Source organism: Myotis myotis, unplaced genomic scaffold (assembly GCF_014108235.1).
Source record: "Myotis myotis isolate mMyoMyo1 unplaced genomic scaffold, mMyoMyo1.p scaffold_m19_p_7, whole genome shotgun sequence".
In the NCBI taxonomy this organism is placed as follows: Eukaryota; Metazoa; Chordata; class Mammalia; order Chiroptera; family Vespertilionidae; genus Myotis; species Myotis myotis.
This window is the reverse complement of record NW_023416379.1, coordinates 38,860,507-38,886,323: the sequence shown is the minus strand read 5'-3', so window position 1 is coordinate 38,886,323 and position 25,817 is coordinate 38,860,507. Positions and strand designations below refer to the sequence as shown.

The window sequence follows — 25,817 nt, the reverse complement described above, 5'->3', positions numbered from 1 at the left end:
GGAATGTTTAATACAACACCTTACAGCTGGGACCCTGGACTGATTTTATAGGCCCCGATGTTTCTGTGAGATGAAAGCTGCCAGACCCGACCTGAAGACCCGTTATGCCCAGACCCAGCCAATGTCACATTTTCAACTTGACTATGTTCTTCTAAGCTATAAATTTCCCAGCTTAGTGAAGAGTGACGCAAAGTCTCACATCTGTGGTGAGTTAGTTCATGGGCCCTTGGACCTACGAGCACATGGCAGCTGTAATACTGGCAGTGAGACCTGAGGAGAAGTCAGCCTGCAATATAATACTCCCAATTACAGTGGGGCCTTGACTTACGAATGTCCCAACTAACGAGTTTTTCGAGATACGAGCCGTCTCTCAGCCGATTTTTTTGCTTTGAGTTTCGAGCTAAAATTCGGGTTACGAGCCAGCAGATACCCCACCGCTAGTTGGCGCAGCGAACGTCACAGTGAACGCCACAACATCAGCCCAACATCACGTGTCTCACTCGTTCACTGTTGATTTGACATACGAGTAATTTGAGTTACGAGCTCCGTCACGGAATGAATTAAACTCGTAAGTCAAGGCCCCACTGTATACTAAGGACAAGGGAATGGAAAGTGACAGACATTATCTCCTGGCAGAACCAGGAGCAGTGGGGGCCAGAGCAGGACAGCCCCGGATTCACACGGAGGAGGCCACCGTCAGGAGTCTGGGTCTCTATATTCCCATCAGCCTCAGAAGAAACTAAAGAGATGCCCCTGCTTTGCTTTGCTTTCCTTGTTGAATGAAACAGGATTTATCCCATAAGGGGCGGGGGGAGGGCTTGGGCTTGGGGTGAGGGTGGTGGAGGAGAGGTCAATGGGGGGGGGCGGGGGAGGGAGACTCATGTAATACTTTAAACAAAAATTAAAAAAAATAAAAAAAGATTTATCCCATGGCCAGGTGACATCACAGAGAGTCCTGTGCCTACTGCCTTCTCGACTTTTCCCAAAGCAGCTTTCAACATAAGAGGGCCCCATCTCAACTCAGGAAGCACAGATGGTCCAAAAGGGATTCTGTCCCTGACAATGTGCAGGGGCTCAGCTGACAACCCATGTGCTGAGGGATATCACCGAATAGCTTCCGTTTATGGCGTTCTCCCTGGGGGCCAGGCAATAGACAAAGCGCTGGACACATTTAGCTCATTTGCTCCTCGTAGCAACCTGTCATATAAGTGTTGTCTGCATTTTAAGTGGGAAAGCTGAGGCTCAGAGAGATGAAAAGAGGTGATTTTGCCACCTAGGCAGTGGCGGGGCTGGAATTCAAACCCTGGGCTGCCTGGACACCAACAGAGTTTGCCCTAAGTGAGGAGAAGAGAGGGAGGGAGGGAGGGAGGGAGAGAGAGAGAGAGAGAGAGAGAGAGAGAGAGAGAGAGAGAGAGAGAAGATAGTTAAACCCCAGCCTAAGGGAGCAGAGGTTGGAGGTACAGACCTGAGTGGCCCTCTGAGAGGAAGCACATAGGCGGGAGAAGGGCAGAGGCTCCCCTAAGGTGAGCCTTGAAGGGCAGGAGTCCAGCCCTGGCCCGTGTGGACACTCTCCCCTGACTCTGTCTAACTGCAGGGCCAGGAAAGTCATTCCATGTGCCTCGCCCACTAGAGGCGCTCAATAATTACTCGTCAAGTTCACGAACAAATGTAAGTAACACCACCAGTTGGTTTCTACCTCACTGGCATAGTAAGCCCGATGACCGCCATCCAGGGCCTGACCTGGGAGGTTCCGCTCCTTGATGCCGACCACCTGGAGGCCCACCCTTCTGCGCATTGTCCTCCAGGACGTAGCACAGGCCTCCAACGCCAGCTCTCGCTTTCCTGAAGCGTCACAGGGATGGCCGGCTCTGACTATGAACTCCCCACCCTGGCCTGGCAGGGGGTCCCTCACCTCCAATTACTCCCACCATCTCCCACGGACGCCCACCCTCCCAGCCCAGGCGAAAGGTGAAAGAAATGGGGAGGAAGCTCACTGCTGATGGACTCTGTCATGTCCAAGGCCACAACCCTGGCCTGTGGGCAGTTGCCATGTCTTTCTCTTTGGCTCTTTGTCCAGTGGTGTTGGTAGGCGGGCAGAGCTTTCCTCTCCACCCCATAGCCATCAACCAGCTTGTTCCTGGTAAAGAGTTGTCCCTGCACCCTGGGGCCCAGGTGCTCCTAGGCATGCATAGCTGGCAGCCAGTGATCTTCATTAGCAATCAGGAGGGAGGGGAGGAAATTTAAATGAGTCTTAGGGGACTGGAAAATTATGTGGTGAAATGTTTCTAAGCATTTTCTGCTTAATACCCATAAATTTCGGGGGCCGTGTGTGCTAACAGCTTTTGATTTATGATGTCTTTATTTTTGCATTGTATTTAAGCCAAATTATGAAAAGGTAACAAGAGTAAAAAGAGCCTTTTAAAAAATGCTTGGAGATCCATCATGGGGTTAAGCCCTTTCTGTCAAGCTTTGCCACCACTTTGTAAAACAAGGCCCCTGGTGCTGACAGCCGAGGAGCTAATTGGTATTGGACGCCAGCCTACCAGGGGCCCTGCTCTTCTAAGAAACATTTCCTCCCTTCTCCCAACCCCCTGCCTCCAGTAAGACCTTTTAATGGCTGCCGAGGGCAAGGAGGAAAGCATGCCTTGGGTAAATGTTGGGGGGCCAGGTCTCACTCAGCTGCCTTGACACAGAGATATTCCCAGGACCTGTAATTAAAACGCCTGTAGTCCAACCAATACGCTCCCGTCCCATTGCCCAGGGTTGCAAGGCTCCCTGCTAATGCTGAACGCAAATTAATAAAACGCTGTGTCAGCCTTTCTTAACCCATTACGATGTTATTGTCATGTTTATTTGCACAGTTCCCTGTAGGACACTGGTTGGAAAATCTAACAAGTGAGTTAAGCTCTCTCCTCAGCTATGCTTGCCATCTCCCCACGTGGCACCCATAAACTTTGCAGTTTGTGCTCACAGCAATTCCTCCCCACCCCCAAGATAAGCCATCGGGGTCTGGCCCTGGATGGAGACACTCTCTCAAACTGTAATTATCTTCCATTTATGCTACCATAAAATGACTAGGTTGTTTGTTTCAAAGAACAGTTCCATTATCTTAGTTTACTAAAGAAAAAAAAAAGTTAAGCTACAGCATTTCCATAAATTAAATCCAGTCTGAGGGGAAACAAACACAAACTTCACCTGGAGTGATGTTGTAAGTCACATTAGCCTAATTGCTCGGTGTCAGAATTAAGTTTCCTTTTGCCGTCTCCCTCAATTATGCCCTCCCCACTTTGTGTCTGTCTGGCTGCCTGCTTCCACACTCATTGCAGGAGACATATTTTACTTAGAGTAATAGAAGTTTGAATGAAGACAAAAACAGAACAAAACAAAAAACCCCACCTCTTTGGAATGTTTGACTGGGAAGGAAAGATATATTAGTGTTAAAATTTTGTTCTTGGCAACTACATGGACACACACTGATACCTTCCTCAAGTAACTCAGCAAGAGAAGGTTAAGGATCTAAATGCCCTATAAAGAGGGGCCATAGAGGACGTCTGTGTGAATCGGGGTCAGGGGAGTCATGTGTAAGCGATGTCTTGAAAAGCACACAGAATCTTATCACCTGGAGAACTGAGGGAAGATAATTCCAGGGCACAGAGATCGAAAGTGAAAAAATGCAGAAGCTGTGTGAATGTATGGGAAAGGCAAAAACCTCCTGTGGCCTTTTCTTATTTCTGCTTTTCCATATGTTTATAATATATAGGATGCATTAATATAGTTGTATGTATGTAATTATGAATATACATGTATTGGAGATGTGCCCTGAAGGCGTTGCTTATAATGAAGAACACTGTCCAAACATTTGGCAACTGTTGATGTAAGAAATGCAATCTCTCTGAGATTTAAGCAGTTGAATGACTAGAGCAGTGATGGCGAACCTTTTGAGCTCGGCGTGTCAGCATTTTGAAAAACCATAACTTAACGCTGGTGCCGTGTCACATATAGAAATTTTTTGATATTTGCAACCATAGTAAAACAAATATTTATATTTTTGATATTTTTTATGTATTTAAATGCCATTTAACAAAGAAAAATCAACCAAAAAATGAGTTTGCGTGTCACCTCTGACACGCGTGTCATAGGTTCGCCATCACTGGACTAGAGGGATCTGTGTCTTACAGAGATGACCTTGGCGCGGTGCATGAGGTGGGTGCATGGAGGGGGGACTGCAGGCAGAGAAGCAGGGCTGAAGGCCATGGCTATGATCCAGTGAAGGGGCTGAGAAAGGCTGGAACAAGGGCAGCAGGGGGTGGAGGGAGAAAGAATTGACGTGCAGGAAACTCTTGGAAGTAGCCTCTATGACAGCAGTTCTCAACCTGTGGGTCGCAACCCCTTTGGCAGTCGAACGACCCTTTCACAGGAGTCGCCTAAGACCATCCTGCATATCAGATATTTACATTACGATTCATAACAGTAGCAACATTACAGTTATGAAGTAGCAACGGAAAAAATTTTATGGTTGGGTCACAACATGCGGAACTGTATTTAAAGGGCCAGAAGGTGAGAACCACTGCTCTATTAGGACTTGGTTTTCAAGTTAAAGGCATGGCATGAGGAGAGTTGGGGATTCTGAAACTGTTATTTTGGATAGCTGAGAACACAGTTTGCATGAAAACAGAATAAAGGAGAACAAGAAGATGTGGGGAAGCGTGCAAATGATGGGTCTGATTTTGAAAATGAGTTTAGGGTGCCTATGAAACATGTAGATGGAGATGTCCAAGTTGAAATTTCAACCTGGAACTCGGGCAGCTAGCCAAGCAAGCCTTTGGGTACATAACCCCTTCACATAATCACCTGCTCCTGTCCATATATCGCTAATCCATCCAGAAAACCTGGAGAGCTCCTTGCTATGCCAGGCCCCACGCTCACCTGCTTGCGGGGAGGGGCAGTTAACAAGCAGAGGCCATTCCTGGCTAAGTCTGAGCCCTGGTGCTAGCCACCTGGGGCATGGGCCCCTGCCCTGGAGGCTTGCACAACAATCTTAATGCCATCAGGGGAGGAACCCAAAGCCAAGGGCACTCGCCCTCACAACCTCTCACTGGGGCCTTCCCTATACTGCCTGCCACTCGGGACCCAGAATCCTCTGGAAATCTTCAGTCGGGGGCATTGGGTGGGGTGTGGGTAAAGAAAGCCACCAACGAAGGCCCCAAGACAACCTCTGGAGAGCCACGGTGACCCTCCTGGTGCTTTCTCTCAGTGCCTGTGGTGTCAGCCAAAACTGTGACAGGCCAAAGTCAAAGTCAATTCAACCATCAAGTATGAGTAAGGAGAGTGAGTTCTATGTTAAAAGCAATGTTTGTTCAACCTTCTCCATGCTCAAGCACCGCATACTGCCTGTCCTCAAACGGGGGTTCTAGGGACAGGTTACAGGTCAGTAGACAGCGGCTTTGGCCAATGAGTCAAGAATGCAAGGTTTTTATGCTAACCTGATCCTGAAGCAAGATATTTAACTTATGGTACCTCCGTTTCCTTGCAATGAAGTTTGTTAACCACATCATGGAAAAGGTGCATCTGAGCATCAGTTTTAAAACTCAGGCCACAATAACTGTTATTCATTTTCAGCAGGTGGATCTCTCAGGACTTAGAGAAAAATTCAAAATTGACAAGTTCAAGAAAATCTAGTTAAAGTATGATAATAAGATTAATACGGCCGTAACCGGTTTGGCTCAGTGGATAGAGCGTCGGCCTGTGGACTGAAAGGTCCCAGGTTCGATTCCGGTCAAGGGCATGTACCTTGGTTGCAGGCATATCCCCAGTGTGGGGTGTGCAGGAGGCAGCTGGTCGATGTGTCTCTCTCATCGATGTTTCTGACTTTCTATCCCTCTCCCTTCCTCTCTGTAAAAAATCAATAAAATATATTTAAAAAAAAAAAAAAAGATTAATATGTTTCACTCAGAATCTGTATCCTCAAGACTCCCTCTGCCAACTGCTGCACAAAGCATTTTGGGATGTCCCTGACCACGGGGGTGGGGGGTGGGGGTGCACGGGGGTCACTGGAGGGGTAGGTGCAGAGAAGGCACAGGTGAAGCTCTGTCAGCAGCATAAGCTCGGGGTGGAGACTAACTCTACCAGTACAACCCTCCTTGTTGAGTTTCATCATTGTATGGACTTTGTGAACTTGCACTGCTGCGGGGGAGGAGAGAAGGGGAGATTTCGGTTGCCATTTAAAAGGGATTTGGAGACATCCGATCACCTCCTCTGCCCCAGGGGGAGAGCTGGAACCTTTATGGAGAACATGCCTTGGCCATCTGGAGCGCATCCAGCAGAAATGTGACTGACCTAACATGGAAGGGAATGTCGGTGTTTGCTAAGTCATAGGAGACCATGATGAGACACATTCACCACTGACAGTTTACAGGGAAGTACATGAACGCTGTTAGATCAAATCTGAAGATAAGCACCGTTATGCAATAAATTGTGTACCCCCAAGACTCACATGTTGAAGGCTTAACGAGCAATGTGACTGTACTTGAAGACAGGGCCTTTATAGAGGCAATCAAGGTTAAATGAGGTCACAGGGTAGGGCCCTGATCCAATAGGTATAAGAGGAAGAGGGAGAGACCAGGGTGCAAACACGCAGAGGAAAGGTCGTGTGAGGACACAGCAAGGAACCATTTACAAGCTCAGGAGAGAGGCCTCAGGAAAAACCAAATAGCTTGGACCGCTCGCCTCCAGAACTGTTAGAAAATAAATTTTTGTTTTTTAAGCCACCCAGCCTCTGGTGTTTTATTATGGCGCCCCTAGCACACGAATGCAGGCACTAAGAACACATTTTCTCCTCTAGTGCAGGAAACAGATCACTGCTGTTTTGTTCCTATAAGTATGTGATCAAAATAAACACAACTTGTTTTGTGAATGTGGTTTTCTCTGCTGCAGAGAAAACCATTTTGTGCTTCTTTTTGTGACTCGTATTATCTCCTTCAATCCCCCTAAGGCACCCATCGCTGACTTTCTGTTCTGCAGTAACACTTCAGGTCAAAGAGGCCAAACAGTTAAAACTGTTGTTCTAAAGATTTTTATCCTACTTCAGGGGCAGTCTGGACACAAATTCAGAGGGCAGAAGGTGGGTCCGTGAAATCGATGGTGGCACACAGCATCATCCAGACAAGCAGGGCCCCAGCGGGGACATGGAAACGTCCAGCTGCCTTCACGGCTATGAGACACGGGCTATCATAGCTCCGATGATGTCATAGCGTATACATCACAGCTGAGCTCCTTGTCACCATTGAGCCAGACTTAACGTCAGTGAGACAGGGTGTCGAAGGACCCTGACTTCCAGGGCAGACGTTTTCTCACTAGAGGACCAAGCTTGCTGTGACGTGTGATGCTGTGTGGGAGCCAGCAGGGGCCCTGAACTGCAGCTGCAGACCTGTGGGCAGCCCAGGGCACTGGCAGGAACCAGCGGCCAGCTGAGGGAGGCTGGGGAACGGCCACTCCAGAGCGGGCGGCTGGAAATCTGAAAGGTGGCTTAACCTTCCCCAGAATTAGAGTCACACAGGGACCTGCTCTAAAAAGCTGCTCTGAAAGCTGAAGGATAATTTTCTCAGGAGAAATTATGGGAAGGACTCAGAGGATCACAATCCTGATGAACGGAACAATACCACCCAGATTTCAGCTCCAGATCATCAGGCCAGAGACAGGGACAGCTTAGGGCTCAAAGGAGTGTTTACCAAATTGCAGACCCTTACATACAACCTGTGCAGCATTTGTCCGGACATCACCTCTGATGGTTAATTTTATGTGTCCACTCGCCTGGGCCGTGGTTCTGAGTGTGTCTGGGGGGTGCTCCTGAGACCCACCTTTGGATCGGTAGACTGAGTGAAGCAGTGTCACCTCCCCCAGTGTGGGTGGGCCTTGGGTAATCTTTATAGTCCAGTTATGACATGACACTGATTTCTCTTGCATTACGGGTGTGAGTGGGTTATGTTATCTGGGAACTTCACTTCAGGATTGGAAACAGGGAGTTAAACAACATTTGTAATAAAAATGAGGGTGGAGTCTGGCAGGACCGAGGCCTACCGCTTTAAAAGAAGTCTGCTGTGGATCAAAAATGTCTTTCCAAGTGGAAACACCAGGGAATCATTTCCTTTCTGGAACCGGCTGGGCCTGGGAACAGCCCCGCGAGGCCGGCGGGAGCAGCTGGCTCTGCTCGCGGGCATGAAAGAGCCCTTTCTCCGCAGGCCTCGCAGGTGAAAGACACGGAAGCCCCATCGGTGCTTTAAAACCAAAGGAAAGACTCGGCAAACTTCACGCGGCCATGTGACCCTTGACACGCTGTGTAACTTAGCCTCAGTTTCCCTAACTGTACAATGGAGGAAAACTAGCCCCTCCCATCTTGACTTCCTGTATGGATGAAATCAGATAAATGAGATACAGCCTGTCTAGTGCTTCCCTCACAACCCTGAGCCTAGGATGCTCAATAAATGGGAGAATGTTATTTATGGTCATTGTACAGCACTTTACAGTTTGCAAAGCCCTTTTCCATAGACTATTTCCTTTGGACTTTACATACGTTACCCGAAGTGACTTCTCAACAACTTCTGAAATGTTAACCCTATGATCTAATAAAGTGGGGGTAACGCAAAGAGTGTGCAGCTCTTCCCACAACACTGTGCTGCCTCCACCATGCTGACATGATCCCTCTCCTTTAACCATTCATTCATTCATTCGTTCATTCAACAAACATTTATTAGGTACTTGCTGCATTCAAGGCACTGGGCCTCAGCGGTGGGGACTGACAGGAATACCATCCCATGGAGGAGAGGAGGGGAGGGAGGCCCAGGGTGGCCACCATGCTTGTCCTGGGTCACACTGGTAGCCTTGGAACTGGCTTTTGCCACTTGAAATCCATGCTGCTCCATCTATGTTTATTCTGTGTAGCTCCAAGGACAAAAGGACACCCTCAGAGGAGGAAGTTACTGGAGGAGGAAGCTGGGGAAAGTTCTGCAGGGAAAGGTGGCCTTGCTAACTGCTGGAGCTTCCAACAATGAAAGGGGCCGCCTCCTGAGGAGGGAGGCTGTGCTGTCCTCATCCTTTGAAGAAGCGCTGGAGGCTTGCCCTGGGAGAGAGCCTTCACGTCCCAGAGAGCCTTCAAGACCCATTCAATCTAGGAATCTAGGACTCACTTAGAGACCATTTCTCAGAGTAGAGGCTTTTGCTTTTTACTCTTCCTGTCAAATGACACGCATTTTTGCTTCAAGCTCATTCCTTTGGCTAGTATTTTCACCTTCCAGCTTTCGCAAAGGGGTAAGCAGCTGGGAAATGGTCTGGGACGTCAGTGGCTCCATAGTCCCAGTGTAAATTCTCCCAACCTGCCCTAAATCTGTATTCTCAGGAATGAGAGAGAAAACCCCTGGAAACTGACCAATCTACTAAGTACACAAGCAGAATACAGAAAAATCTTGGCAAAAGTGTTTCCTTAACTTTGTCCAGAAGTCATGAGACCCACACTTGTCCACTGTTTGAAATCTACAAGGACCAGCTAGGTCTCTGGCCGCATAGAATTTCTTTTTTTTCTTCTGGCATGAAAATGTCAAATGGAGTCATAAAAACTTATCTTGTGCCCAGAAATATATATATATATTTTAAATGATTATACTTCTAATTTAGTCCACATTACTCTGGTCTCAGGCCAACTAATAAGAACCCAATTTCTTAGCACTTGACCTTTGCAGAAATTTGGGCTGATTCCAAGGAAAGAAGTACAAGACAAACTTTTCTGAATGCCCCTTTTCCTAACTCTGCTGTGTTCTTCTTTACTTGGTTCTTGCTAAACAACTTCTAACTAAAAGGGAGGGCAACAGGGAGAAATGGCCACTCCTCTATGCCACCACACAGCATTGGCCCCCACACATTGCCACATATATCACACACCAACTTGAGTTTCTAACTCAATTCCCTGGAAAGAGTTTATACTCACCTGGTCTCATTAAGGCAACACACATTGTACAGCTTCTCACTGTGGGACCAATTAACCATTTCCACATGGGCACCAAAATAACCCCACCATACAGTTTGCCCTCATTATTGATGTTAAGTACTTAATTATGTTACCAACACCCAAAATAAGAGCCATATTATCACATTGTGGGTGGTGATTTCAGACATTAGAACAAGTTGGGTGTGTTTTCTTTCACCATTCCCATGCTTTGTTCGTCATTTGTGCACCAAAATCTAAAGCTATCTACAGCTTTCCACTTGAAGCGTTTTTGCAAATGAGCTGTTAACGTGACATAATCAAATATGCTTGAGCATCTTCTAGCATCTGAAAGGGAGAGTTCCCCATATAAGGGGAAATACACAGATGATTGGATTGAACCCCAAATCTCATGGCAAACTCCCCAGTACAGGCAACAAAGGCAACAGCATGAACCTATGACCCCAGGATCCTGAAGGCTGAATAATGACAGAAATATATTCCCACAGTGGAGTTTTGTGCTGATCAATAAACTCAATGACGTTCTTGAGTTACACTCTTTAAGATAAACAGCATATCTTAATGGCTAATTATTTGGTTATGCCTTGATACCGCCATCATTTCCCAGTAGTGAGGGTACTAAATCCTAAAGGGCTGTGAAGGAGATGGTCAGCCTCTTTTTTGGAAAGCCATAAAGAATGAGCTTGTGATCGGATAGAAATGGTTAGGCCCAAAGAAATTGTTTAAGTTACATGACCTCCAAATTTTGTCTCCCCAAACAGAAAGCCCTAATGCCCTGGAATTGGCTTTCATCTGTGTTTCTCTTTTCAGTTCTTCCTCTCCTCATTCACCAAGGCCACAGTTGCCTGTCAGAACAGGATTAAAATCCTGAGGCCAGCCCCAGAGAGCCTCAAAGGCTGCATCCATTTACTCCATAACACACTGCTGGGCGCTACCACCGGCCTGATGGGTGGGCCTGGCACTGAACACCAGAGAAAAACACACCGCTGGGTGTTCGACCCGATTTTCTCATCAGTGATGCCCCAGGATGACTTGTGGACAAATGTGAAAGGAGAAGCTGAAAACCTTTCCTTCAATCCAAGAGAAAAAGACCCATAAGAGCTAAAAGGTGACAGCCGCAGGCTACAGTTGGCTCTCACTGAATCCTTTGTGACTGCAGAGGGTATAGGAAGGGGCCACGGCCAGGTCCCCTTGTGGAAGGGGGATGGAACACACTCTCTCTCCTCTGAGCTTTAACCCAACACCTCTTTTTTCAGTGCCACTTCTCACAGGTTGGACTGGGACCCAACCAGGGTAGTTCTTTGCTCTGCCCAGCTCAGCTTTTGTTCCAGGTCTGGTGCCCATCTTCACCGAGGGCTGCATGTTTCTTTAGGATTACTTTGGAGTCATACGTTTTGTCTTGAAAGAATGGGGGCTTTTGCTCTGTCATGACCAGCACAGAAAGAAAAAGAGGGCAAAGGCTTTTGTTAACAAATATTTAGCTCCCAAGAGCCGAGTCACATCATGGGGCTAACCAGACATCACCACCTTTCAAAGCACAGCGTTGACACTGTGTTTCCCTGGCCCGTTCATTTCCTCCTATTGGCTAATGCCGCTCCTGTGCTTCTGGGTCATAATCCTTACGAAGAAGGCAGGGCCACTCCTGGTCAGCCCGGCGCCTTCCTCGAAGGGCACGGCTGGCTGCAGGAGAGGGCCTTCGCTTTTGAAGAACAGCAACTCCGGGACTAAGTTCCATCCATCTGACCAATAAATGCAGCTGCCGAAAAAGAAATGCGCATCTGCCTCCCCACAAACAAAACTGTCGGTAGAACGTGTCTGCGTTGGTGGAAGTTTGAGTGAGGAGTTTAAATGGTTTTGTGCCACCAGATTCTCTAAAACACAACTGGTCCAACAGTGACAGTGGCAACCCCGGGGACGCTCACAGTGTGGGTCTCAGAGTATATCCCTGTGACTCCAGGGTGTCCCACAGGCTCCGTGGAACGACTTCTCATCTTAGTACAACCGAGAACAGTCACAGGGGAATAAATTCCTTTCTGTCCTAAAACAGTAGTCCACGGAGTAACAGTTGTGAGAAGCAGGAGGTGCTTTATCTCTTCAATGGTGGCAGAGTGCCTCTCCTGATGGACACATTTTCATTGATTCCAGAACACGCAAGTTCTGCTTGCTGCTCCTCTCCATCCCACCCTCCTGAGGCAGGGATGTTCTTGACTGTCAGACCTGCCAGCTAACCCAGCACAGCCTTGTCACCAGCACCCCAGCCTGGCCAGGTCTCTTGGCTGAGAGAAGCAAGAGCCACCAAGGCTAACCTACCCTCCCTCTGAAAACCCAGAGGGAGGGGAGAGAGCTCTGACTTCTGAAGATTGACTGCACCTCATCACCACTCGCCTTCCAGACATGGCACACTGTGGCCAAATAGCAGTGCCCCTCATCAGGCTGCCCCTGAATGCCACCCACCAGTGACAGGCAGAGAGAGCGAGAGAGAGAGAGAGAGAAAGAGAGAGAGAGAGAGAGAGATCATTGTAGAGCAGACTGCTCCGAAGTGCCCAATCCTCCTGTACCCCTCTGGACATTAGGGTGTGGAGTCAGAACAAGCCGAATTTCAAACAGTCCTGAGTGCGTCTGATATGGCCCCTCTGCCCTGCAGCTCCTCTGCTTCAAGTCTCCATCTCAATCTTGGCATCGGACAAACTGCGGTGGGAGTTTGCAGAAATGCTACGGAATGAACCTTGACCAGAACTAAAATTGAGTCAAATGCAACAACAATAAAAAAAATAAAAATAAAAATAAAAAAACCACGTAGGACCTCCTGGGCTTGCAGCCAAAGCCCTGGAACTTGGTATACGTGTATCAAAAAACGCAGGACTCACCACAGCGACACAGCAGTGATCCTAGCAGAAATTTATAGCCCAGACTAGAGCGAGGCGCTGTTGCAAATGCAAAGCTTTGTTGTTGCTGTGTTTTGTTTTGTTGTTTTGTTTTGTTTGGGGGGGGGGGGCAGGGGTAGAAAAGGAAAATAAAGAAAGAGAAAGCAGCAGATTTAAACGCAATCCTAACATCTCGGAAATTCTACCGTGACTCTGGTGATCCCAATGGTCTTTGAACCTTGTCGGAAAATGTCACAATAGATGTTTGAATTAAAATCCAGTAAGTTTGCCCGAAGACCGATTGTTTAAAATTGGCAGCCTTCCAGACAACTTCCGAGGCTGCACACTGCCCGGGGCTGAGAGAACGGCTAATTCCAGAGCAAGTTCATTATCACCTTATTGATAAAGGGGTAATTTTTAAAGCTCATGGTGTGGGTTTTGTGACTTATTAATTAAAATTTAGAGTAATTTACTAGACACAGTAGTGGCTTCTGTTACATTATTTATGCACCGTACCATTTGTGTTTTCTCCCAGGGGCTGTTTTTAATCCCCTGGTTTCTCCTCACCTGTCTGCCCTTGAAGGCAACAGAAATCATAAAAACAGGTAAAGCTCACACTAGCCTTTTGGGAAATCACGGAATTAAGAAGATGTCCAAGGAGGCACTCAATCAAAACTCATTCCTCGACAAGTCAAATTTGCCCCCGCAAATAAAGAAATGTGTGCTCACGGCAAATGGCCCGGCTTTCAGAAACCTCTTCTTCAAAATGCCGGGCTGAATTTTATGCTCTTTGATAAATAGATGGGGAGAGTCTGTCCTCGTCTTTTCTCCTTCTTTCCCACGGCATCCCTGAACAAAAGCAGAAGGCAGGGGAAAGAGGAGCAGCACGGGACAGAACTGGGGGCAGCCCCACGGGGCCGGTGTCACCTCCTGCTCTCCTCAGGACGCGTGGATTGCGCTGAGTGCACCTGGGTGCCAGTGTGATGCTGAGGCTCCCAGGGGTGCAGACTGGGGTGAGCTCCTCCCGCAGAGCTCTGCCAGGGCCCCAGGGAGCGACTTCCCAGCTGCGGCCCCACCTCTGCCCGCACCCAGTGCTGGCTCTCCCAGGTCTTAAGAGGCAAGAATATAGAGGTATGATGTGTCCACCGGCACGCAAACTGTAAAAGGACTTGCAAAACACTCTAACGTCTAACCCCCCGAATGTCCGGACAGGTCGCTTCTCTCCGAGCACCCCTCATTTGGATTTAAGGGAACTTTAGTCGTGTAGTTCCTGAATGTGTTGAAGAATTTGAGATCCAAAACGGAGACTAACCAAATAAAAGCCACCACTCTGTGCGAGCGCAGATGCAGTCTGATGTTCACATCACTTAAAAGTTTAAACATTTCCTACCCTCGCGCTTTGAGGCATCGCTTCATTTTTATAGTGAACGTGCTGTTTCACATGTTTAAAAGTCGCCATTTCTCGTTGGCCACAGCGGGCCTGCGGGTCTGCGGGTCTGCGGGTCTGCGGGTCTGACCTGCTGCTGGAGGGGGCCCCGGGCGCCAGGAACCAGAAAGTGAAACTGCACCTGCTGCTCGCCGCCTGGAAACACACCAGAAGCAGACAAGGCACGAAGGGGCAGAAAGCAAGCTCCTCTGTTTTTCTCGTTGTTTTCCTTCCCCTTACCACACACCCATTTTTATTTATTGATTGATTTTCACTTTTGACGGCAAAAGGAAAGTCATTCTGGTGGCGCAGGGAAGAAATGTCAACATGCTAAACATCAAAGAACGGCGTTTTTGTGGGATATGCCATTTTCTTCTAATTCCACAAATCAAGCAGATGGGTAAATTCGCCAAAATATCGGAGCCCCTCCACAGACACAGTCTAAAGAGCTAAAGAAAACACATTCCAGTTTTTTAAACGATGCCACAAGTATGTTTAAAAAGTCTCGATTTTGAAACAACCTGAACGCTTCCCTGACGGTTCTATGCTAACCTTTTACTTGCGTTTGTGGGACCACTCCTGCTTTCCTAGGTCATCTCCGTCCAGCTCTTCCTCAAACACCCGCCTTATTTTCTTAGGCTGGTTCTCCTCGCAACACCCACCACAGGGCTCCGCTTGACCGCGCTGTGGATTCCCTGACAGTTATTGTTCATGCTTCCACTCCAAATATTGTTTTATTTACAAAGGAAAGAGTCTTGGGGAAGAAAAGAACTATGTCTCCCTTTAAAAATGCTCCCTCTGCTTGCAAAGGAAGGAAAATAGAGTAGACAACCAACATCTCCATTCGGAAGCACCTGGATTCCTTTCCCAAGCCACAGGGGCTGAGCCCAGCCAACAAGCCACCTTCTCAGAACGCGACTGACGGTCTTGAACACAGAACACAGCCAGCCAGGAGCCGCCCCTCGGTGACTGTTACAGGGAGCGGAGAGAGCTCTGACCAGTCCCTCAAATATCGGTCCGGTGACTTCCACGAAGCCGGCACCTCGCCCTCCTCCCGGTCCCCTCCTGCTCAGCCCGGAACCTGGGAGGGAGACTCGTGCCAGCAGGAGGGACACGTGGGATCGGGTTCAAGTCACACAGCGTCCCCACCTGGGAAAGAGGTGACTCTGTGTATTTGAATTTGGGAAAACTGCTCCTGACAAGCCATAGCCACCCGTGTTTTCTTTTTCCCAAAAAAACTAACCAGCACCAGCAACTAGCAACAAATAGTATTCTCCTCTATCCTGGGAAATTAGGAAACGCCAGCACAAAACCCGTAAAACATCCCATCTGGTATACAAAAATAAAACTCAATTTAAAACACCACTCTCGCCTCTTCACAACACACTGATTTTAAACATTAAATATTAGGCAAATATTTTTATCCCAAGACAAACTGAAAATGTTTTTATTCAAAAACAAAGCAAAAGTCATCATTTCAAAAATAGCTAAGCATTTATTTGAGTTCACATTTCGGGGGGAAACAACTTTCTACATATTTAGATGCAGAGTTAAAGAGTAGTGAACATGTATATACCCTAAATTTATCAACTGTATGGTTCTATGCTCCGTCTTCCCCCCGAGATCGGATTGAGAAATCAAACACTGTATTTTGAGGAGAAGGCACTAAAGTTACCTGCTGCCCTCCGTGGTTTCAGTGCAGAACATTCACGCGGTGCCCGAGGGGGAGCACGCCACCCAGCCCAGCTGAGCCAGGTAACCCGTCGTGCTGACGGCGGAAAGAGCAGAACCCCGTGTCCACGGCACACCCTCCGACTGTGTGTCTCCCTTACCTACAGCGGGTTCACCAGAGCCCTGGTCAGGTTCTTTACCAGGCCGGGGAGGTTGACTCAGAAGGCAGAAGACTTTCGGAACATGCAAACCGGGTACTGCAAAAGCTAAGCGTCCACCCGGGTGTTAGAAGCTCACAGTTAGTCTCCAGCAGCCCTGCTCTCCGGCTGCACACATCTCATTAGACTAATGCATTCAGCACAGGCAGAAACTCGATTTACCATAGCTACAGCAATGAATTTCCATTACGATGACAGCTTCAACCACATCATGTCCGGAAAACCAGCCAACCGCTGGCTTTTAAAGAACACACACATTTTACATGCAGAGAACGCGAGGCATGCGTGCGTGTGTGTGTGTGTGTGTGTGTGTGTGTGTGTGTGTTTCATGTTTCCTTCCTCTCAGCAGCCCAACTAAGAGAAATGTGCAGTGTAGCTTTTTGCCGACATGAGCTGCAAGGTAATGACACTTCTGCTTCTCTGGTAGTTACGTCCTTGTAATAAACTGAATTATGTCACAATTGTCAGAAGGGGTGTTTCCAACATTTCGATTTTCATTACCCCTCCTCTGTTGCCATAGAAACCAGACTGTAACATCATCTCTTTGTCCCAGCCCTGCAGCAGTGTGGGCTAGCGCCGGGCTTACGAGATACTGGTGAGCGGGAGGAGTAAATATTTGACTCTAGACAAATAAAACAAAAGGAAATATTCTCATGTCATCATTGTTCGGGAGAGAATGTGTGCGTGCAGAGGAGTGTGCACACACAGGTAACACCCTGTAGTCAGACGTAGTAACTCTACAGCCGCATACAACACCTTTGTCACCTCATTGAAACAGCGCCTGGACCTGGGTTCCAGGTGTGTGTGTGTAAGAGCGGAAGTGTTTCCATACCATGAGCAGGGTCGGGGCCAGCCTGGGCTGGAACAGTCCTGACATAGGAAAAGGGCTGCTATGTGTCCCCCCGCTCTATGGTATTGCTTGTAGCAAACCAACTTATCCTGGAAAAGTGACTTTTTCGCCTTTTTTTTTTTATAATAAAGTGGAGCATTGCCCATTTCATTCAATAACCATTCTGGACTATTGTTCCCAGGCATTTCCTACAAGAAGAAACATTCATCCAACAAACATGTGGCCACGCGGAGGTTTCCTCCTGGGGGTGAGCGACAAGCAAAGTTAGCCAGGAGTGAACACCACATGGGGCTAATTGAGGCTTAGGCCACAACTTGGGCAGGTACTGAGAGTGAAAAAAAATAAAATCACAACATGAGGCTTTTCTGAATCTATAGGCAGCGTCGCATGAGAAAGAATAAGAAATCTCTCTCCACAAATGATGACCATAGGAAAAAAAATTAAATTTTTTTGAAGTCAAAGCATTGTATTTATTGAGCAAGAAGTAAATTCACTATTTAGTTCATTTAATTATCTAATTTTATTGTTTTGTTTTGTGTGGGAAAAGGCAAGTTTGGTCGTTTTTCATTTTGGTCATTGAATATAAGTTGATTTCATTAAAGCAGGAGGAGAGAGAGGAGGGAGAGAATGAGGAGAAGGAAAGGAAACAGGACCCAGTGGGTGATTTCAGTTTGGCCAACATCTCTCTCAGCCACAGTGGCTGTGTGCATGCAGGGGCCTCGAACACAACCCACACTCCGCTCCACACAGCTCCTGGAGGGGTCTGAGATGCTAAGCCAGTCTACACTTTTAAAGGCTTCTTCAGATAAAAAAATAATAAATCTTCCTCAGATAATCAAAAATATTTCCCAAATCCTATAAAAGAAGAAGAAGACTTGACAGAATCTGTCTGAAAGAAAGGAGTTTTTGGTTTCCCCCCTGCCCCCATTTCGAGAATTTGTGATTCTGATTCTCAGTGTCTGAACATCCTCGCCTCCTCCCAGGTTTTTATTGTTGTGGTTGTCCTTAAGTGGGTGTGGCTGGGATGCAGGCACTGGCATCACAAGTGAACCACAAAATGGGCCTGAAAACAGAAATTAACCAAAGCTGGTTTGCTTAAAAAATAGATGATAGGTAAATTGATATCAATTGATAGATGCCAAATGGATAGATATGCCTTAAGATATTAAATCCATGTTTTTAAAAATCCTAAATGTTTTTAATTCCAAGAAAAATTTTAAGTTAAACATGTAAGGGAAAAGAAATTCGGTGGAATGGCTGTATACACACTAAGGCAGTGGTTCTCAATCTTCCTAATGCCGCGACCCTTTAATACAGTTCCTCATGTTGTGGTGACCCCCAACCATAAAATTATTTTCGTTGCTACTTCATAACTGTAATTTTGCTACTGTTATGAATCGTAATGTAAATATCTGATAGGCAGGATGTATTTTCATTGTTACAAATTGAACATAATTAAAGCATAGTGATTAATCACAAAAACAATATGTAATTATATATGTGTTTTCCGCTGGTCTTAGGTGACCCCTGTGAAAGGGTCGTTCGACCCCCAAAGGGGTCGTGACCCACAGGTTGAGAGCCGCTGCACTAAGGGGTCTGTTAAGAAGAAAAGGGGCCCTTCTGAGCTAATGTGTCTATCTCTGAGTCTTGTACATCCCTGGGCTCTGATCAGGATGCTTTGGTTGTGCCACATTGTTAATCTTTTTGTGCCCTGTGGTTTCATCTCTGTCTCAGACAGGCTCTACTCTTTCCACACGAATGCCACTGGGTTGGTTGCTAGCAAAAGGTGCAGTGGGAGCAAGCAGGTTAATTTGAGGGCATCCCAAACACAACCTTACTTAGAGGAGCCTCCACTGGAAGAATAGTAAGTTCTGTCAGCTGATGGTAATGGTTATGGTTGCAACCCAAGCATCGGGTGGAGAGGGCTGTGTCCTGGACAGGGGAGTCAGTGCTACTGCAAAAACAGCCCCTGTTGTCATAACCCTAGCTAACATTTCCTGGGGAGCTACTATATATACATCCTATTCATGTTGTCTCATTTCCAGCCACCCTATGATGTCAGTATTGTAGCACCATCTCCATTTTACAGATAAAGAAACTGAGACTCAGAGATATTAAATAAGTTGCCCAAGGTCACACAGCGCAGAAGTATTGGGTACAGGATTGACCCAGGCAGTCCATTCCCCAAGGCACAGTAATGAATCCTATGGCTACGTGCTCCCTGGCACTGCCCCTGGTTCCAGCTCTGCCGTTAACCCAATAACATTGGTCAAATCACCATTCTTCTATAACAGGAGGGGGTGGGGTGGGGGACTAGATCACTTTTGTGGTCCCTTATGGCTCTGACATTCTAGAGTTTGATGAATTGCTTTACCTGCAGCTGGAACAAAGCAATGCTTGCCTTGGAGGAGAACCCAGCTGTGGTTCTGGCTATGGCCATGACTACTAACAGGCAAACAGCACCTCTCTGCCAATAGACTAAGGCCTGGCAAACAAGTGCTTTGGACGGTCAGGTTGTGATGGAGATTCAGGGGAGAGAGCATGGAGAAAGAACAGGGAAGTTTTAAAGGCCAGGATTCCATTCCTGAAGCAGCAAAGGAGACCACTCCCCCACACGCATGCGGCCCCAGACTTTGCTTCCACATCAGTCAACACTAACTTTTCCTCAAGTGTTCCTGGAAGTTTGAGAAGTTTCGTGGTTATGGAAGGTCTGAGGCTTAGGGTCACCATTTTGCCAAAGGGGAACCTCATTAGTCAGACTAGAGGGCAGAACGGAGTGATGAATGGCAGACCACTGGGCTTCCCCTACCTGCCACTTCCTCAGCTCAAAGCCCTAACTTCCATGGGGCCAGAGCTCAGTTTATGCAACCAGGGGTCTTTCTAAATTAAAACCAAGACTGTTCTTTGTAGTGAAAATAAACAGGAACAACCTTTCAACTTCCAATAAAAATATAAAAGAATATACATGAGCAGGGGGAGGGGGGTAGCAATGGGGGGATAAGGACACATATGTAATACCTTAATCAATAAAAATTTAAAAAGAATATACAATGGAACTACCAAAGAGGAAGTCATAGAAAACTATGAAACTAGGGGGGGAATGTTCTCGATATATACTTGCTTAAAAAATTGCAGGTTAGAAATCTTATTTTGAAAAAATATAATGATTTGTAAAATATGACCCCTTGGTAATAGGACTATGAATAATTTTTATCTTCTTAATCTTTCTTTTTTATATTTCCTACAAAGGAGGACCTACTTTTTATGATAGATAATACAAAGTCACATGAATTAAATGATTGATTAGTAACAGAATTTTTCCTTTTAACATCTGCAAACACATTTGCTTATAATTCTCATAAATCTTAAGTCTTAAATTTATTTGTCATCAATGAAGTAAAAATAAAACCTTTGTCCAGTGGTTGTAGGCTACCTTCAGCCACAGCCTTAGCCAATGCTTCAAGAGAGAAGGCTGTCCCCTACTCACTCAAGTCACCCTGCTGCCCTCCATGCTGGGCTTCCCCAATCATTTAGTACCTTCCAGCCCACGCAGGGTGCTCAGCGGAGCCCATGCAAAATCAAGGCAGACTCCCGGTCCTTCCCCACCGCAGGGCTCCCGCAGTCTGTGGGGTCCTCTCAGAGCTGATAACAGTCTTGTTTTAAGACATAGGTTATTGGGGGAGGGGAGAGTGATCAAATGAAGTGAAAATCACTCCCATCCAAGGAAAGGATGACTCATTCAAGCTCTCGTGGGCCTAAACCAGTGATGGCGAACCTTTTGAGCTCAGTGTGTCAGCATTTTGTAAAACCCTAACTCAACTCTGGTGCCGTGTCACATATAGAAATTTTTTGATATTTGCAACCATAGTAAAACAAAGACTTATATTTTTGATATTTATTTTATATATTTAAATGCCATTTAACAAGGAAAAATCAACCCAAAAAAAATGAGTTTGCGTGTCACCTCTGACACGTGTGTCATAGGTTCGCCATCACTGGCCTAAACCATGGCTCCTCTCAGATGGGGCCTCCTCTTTGTGATTCTGGGCCTGTGGCCCTGGCTGAGATTCAGGGGTTGGCTTAGTGGAAATATTTGTGTCAAGGTCTGGCAGTTGTAGTGGTAGCAAGCCCAGCGACCCTCAGCCCAGGGCAGTGTCTGGTAACAGGGTTGAAAGGGTCAGGGCATGTGCTGACAGCCAGGACAGCTGAAGGGGACAACAGGAGGGACGTTTTCTTTGGTCACTCAGGTGTAAACTCCAAGATGGCTGGGTGCTCCCCACTGTATTCCCAGCATGCAGCTCAGCGTCTGCTCTGTGATAGGAAATCAACAAATAATTATTAATGAATGAATGGAAGAAACTAGGGGTTAAAGAAGGTGACCAATAAATATTAGTATTGATTTTTAGACTTGATTCCTTCCCTCCTCCCAAAAAAGTGATTGACTTTATGTGTTTGTCATCAGAAAAAAAATTCTTAATTTGTAAAAATTGAAAAGATGTTTTCTATTTCCTATCTCTCTCCTCTGTTATGTTCTTAAAATGTCAACTCCTTAGGATCGTTTCTGCTTGAGCCATGTGAAACTGTGTGAAACTAATAAACTCGTATACAGCATTTATACCGGTGATCGCCAAGCACTTTGGGTTATTTGCTATGTTTCTCTTTTCCTCCTAAAATATTTTCCCCAAGTTAAATATAAGAGATCAATCTTTGAGTGCCGAGGAACTCTTGGAATTAGAGAAGAGAACCTCAGCCAAACTGGTATGAGCACTCCAAAGAGGCAGGAAAGGCGACTCAGAGTAAGTAAGGAGTACATTCAGTTTCAGCTGACAACAGTCACTGCTTCTGGGCCCAGTTTTTCTAGGTGTGTGTGTGCGCCTTGTGGAGGAGGAGGAGGAGGAGGAGGAGGAGGAGGAGGAGGAGGAGGAGGAGGAGGAGGAGGAAGAGGAGGAGGAGGAGGAGGAGGAGGAGGAGGAGGAGGAGGAGGAGGAGGAGGAGGAGGAGGAGGAGGAGGAGGAGGAAGAGGAGGAGGAGGAGGAGGAGGAGGAGGAGGAGGAGGAGGAGGAGGAGGAGGAGGAGGGGAGGAAGGGGAGGAATACAGCGACCTAACAGGAGGCCAGCTAAGAGAAATTCTACCTTTTTAAAAATTTCATTTAGAAAATAGCCCTTTGGAGTTTGCCTGCAGTTTCGGTTTCTAGAATAAAGTCATTGATCACCTGGGGCTCCATCTCCCTCTATTTGAGGGAAGATCTCCAACATGGGCTCCCTTAGTTACCAAAAGGCAAGAATATCGCCGTGTCCTTGAAACAAAACTTGCATCTGAATGCAAATGATGCAGTCTGAAAATTTTCACTCTCTTTAAAAAAATAAAATAAAAAGGCTGCTGGTTGGTGAACAAGAACTGGTTGATGCATTTCCCTTAAGGATAACCAGCTTCACCGCGGACCATGTCTTTGCGAAGCCCACTTGGGGTAGAAACTGAACCCAGAAAACTGGGTCTGTGGCCAACAGGAAGGATGAGGGAATTAAGGTTGCAAGTAACTACGCTAAAAAGAAAGAGCATTGCCCAGTGGTTGAGCGTTGACCTGTGTACCCGGAGCTTGACGTGGGCATGACCCAACAACTCGGTGATGTCACCAAAGACCCCATCTGCGTCATCCTGCGCCTGGCTTCCCTCGGGGTCACATTAGAGCTATGCCAGCAGCTTCCAGGCCGCGTGCTCGGCCATCACATCCACCGCAGGGAGAGCCTCTCCAGGTACCTTACACTCGGGAGCTAAGCAAGTCTTTCCTGGAGCCGCCCCCCACCCTCTCTCTCATCTCATTGGCCAAATTAGGCCACGCCCATCCTCGCGTCCTCCCTTGAAGGGCTGGAGGGCGGAGCAGCTTTGCTTTCTCCCTGGCCCAGGAGAGGAGGGATGGACACCTGAATCAGGTCAGTGCTCTCAGTAAAAAGGAAGAGGAGTGAATGCTAAAGGAGGAGGGGGGGGGGGGAATTCTGGGAGAAGAGAAGATCGCGGGGGCGGGGAGCTGGGAGGATGCTGTGCGCTGCCCGTGACCCTCAACCCACGCAGCCTCTCCCACACTGATCTCCAGGAAAGACCACAGAAAGTGCTCAGTGCTTGATGTGGTTGAATTTCTTGTAGAAACTGGTGAAGAGACGGAGTTTTGCTTCCTGGGTCGCTGCAAGTGAAACCAAGATAGCGAAGAAGAAGTCAGGGGCCAAGACCAGAGGGATTCAGAAACTGCTAAGCCTGGGGAAGGAGGCAGCTGTGCAGGACTTCCCTGGCTGCGTGGCATCCTTTCATAGAGGCAGGGGACTCTGGAGAGGAAGAGGCTGGAACTGGTACCCTCCAAAAAGGCAAAAAGGCTGGTTAAAATGAAATAGTTTATACATGGAGAGAAGTGTGTGGAGGCCTGGGATTACCTTAATCTGTCTGTGCTGTGTGTGTGTGTGTGTGTGTGTGTGTGTGTGTGTGTGTGTGTGTAGAAGTGGGGGGGGCAGGGGGCGGTTATAACCAGGCCCTGCAGGAAGGGTCAGTTCTGTTCTCTTGAATCACATGCGGGCTGGAGGCAGGCCTTGGAAAATGGCCAGGTGAGAACTGAAGGAGTGGGTTTGGGGCCAAGGGGACACCATGGGGACTCAGGGACTGCCCATTCTCAGCAGCCACATGGCAGCGCCCTCTGGGAATGGGCCCTTGACTGACCTTCCAGTGACCTCAACCATGAATGACCACTTTGGGCTAAGTACATGAGTTATACTAGGTAGATGTTAAGCTGTTAAAATAGTACCTGGTATATATATATCTATATATATAAAAAGCCAACCAACCGGAATGACCTGTCACTATGACGTGCACTGCAGCAGCCAACTAGCCAGATCGGGGCCCTGATTGGCTCCCCGAAACTCCTGCGGCCCCTCCCCCCTGGCCAGCCCAGCCCCAATCACCCCCCCCCCCCCCCATCGTGGGTGAGTCCAGCCAGCCAACCTCCCAGGTCCCCTCCCCCCGCCAGCCCAGCCCCAATCGGCCTCCTTCGGGGCAGGCAGCTGGATGCCACCCGTGCACAAATTCACGCACTGGGCCTCTAGTAGTGCTATAATAAAGAACAGGGAATCTAAACATAAATATAGGGTTGGGCAAAAGTAGGTTTACAGTTGTTCATATGGAAAATAATGCAATAATTAATAAATAATACAAAAATAAACTCTGTTTCACGTACTCACAACTGTAAACCTACTTTTGCCCTACCCTGTACACTATGAGAAACAAAAGGAAAAGGGTCGATAAAGCAACAAAATTGTAAAAGCTGCAAAGCAGATGGACACAAGAGGAAGCTGACCTGGTGGACCCAAGAAATCTGACCCTTTCATCTGAAGTGGGGGGTCCCAAGAAGCACATGGTTCACACCATAAAGGACACTGAAACTGGAGGCTTCTGGAACCTCCAAAAGTCGAAGTGAGGGGAACTAAGAACAAGAAGACCGGACCCTCCCGCCTGTGCTGTGGGCACTGGCCCCTCAACCTGGCCCGACGAAGCTTACTCTGTTCTCAGGGACACAGGCACCGCTGAGGGCAGAGGTGCTGAACAGAGAGCAGCACTCAGAGAACATGCTCATCCTTGACGATGAGACCCACAGCACCACCCACATTGTCTGCAGCAAGGCTGACACCCCCAGGCAGCACGGGCGGATTCCTCTGGGGAAACTGACGGGCCCTGGAGAAAAGATCTACACACCTGACATGGGGTTCACATGGGTCGGCCCAGCAAAGCCCTGTTCAGTGGAGCTCAGCAGGGACGCGCCTGCCCCCACACACTCACACCATAAGGGCTTCACTAACTTGAGCCTTTGACATAAAGGACAGAGACCAAAGCCAACCAAGAGGAAGAAAAGGATCTGGTGAAAACAGGCAAGCCTCAAGGAGAAAAAGTAAATTAAAAAAATTATAATGAAGTCCTGGTCAGGTGGCTCAATTGGTTAGAGCATCGTCCCACACACCAAAAAGGTTGTGGGTTCAATTCCCAATTGAGGCACATACCTGGGTTGCGGATTTGATCCATGGTTGGGTGAATACAGGAGGCAACTGATCGATATTTCTCTCTCACATCAATGTTTCTCCCTCTCCCTCCCTCTCTCTCTAAAATCAATAAAAAGCATAATCTTAAGGTGAGGATTTTTTAAAAATTGTGATTAATATCCTGGAAGACATACTAAAATATAGCACATCAATAATATGAGAATGGACTGCTACTTTTTAAAACAAGACATTAAAAGGACAAAAGAGTGTTCTTGGAATTAAAAATATGGGAGTAGAAATGGAAGTTTTAATAGTAATATCAAAGAATATTGTCAAGGAAACTCCCAAAATAATAGAGAAAAAAGCTAAAAGCAGGAAAATAGAAGAAATTAGAGAATCATAGAGGATGTAGAAGATGCATGGACGGCCAGGGCCCCTTTAAGGGTTCACAGAGGTGAGACACAGGACCCTGCTGGCCCCACCCCTACACGTTTATCTCGGCCAGGTTTGGGTTGTATTTAGATGTCTTGGTGAAACAAGGGTTTTGGAGCTTCCTAGTCCATTTTGCGGATGTGAATAATCTTAAGTAAATTTTGATTGCAGCAGTTTTTGTTCCTGTGCTGTAATATGTGTATTAGAAGCATAGAATAAATTTCTTAAAGCTAATTTACACATCCTGCTAAGAAACCCTGCTGCTTGGGGAAAGTTTGCTAATTGGAATACTGTTGCTCTCTCGTTTAGGAAACCTTTAGCAGGGGAAGCACTCTAAAGACACACACAT

At 47.2% G+C, this 25,817-nt stretch overlaps 1 protein-coding gene across 1 annotated transcript in view; it reads right to left on the bottom strand.

The window, feature by feature from the left end:
• Nucleotides 1-16,352, bottom strand: part of SCML4 (Scm polycomb group protein like 4) — an 88,857-nt gene extending 72,505 nt beyond the window's left edge. Inside the window, exon 1 of the mRNA XM_036317277.1 lies at nucleotides 16,117-16,352. The gene's annotated coding sequence lies outside the window, so the exon portion shown is untranslated. The remainder of the gene's footprint in view (nucleotides 1-16,116) is intronic.
• Nucleotides 16,353-25,817: the final 9,465 nt, after the last annotated feature.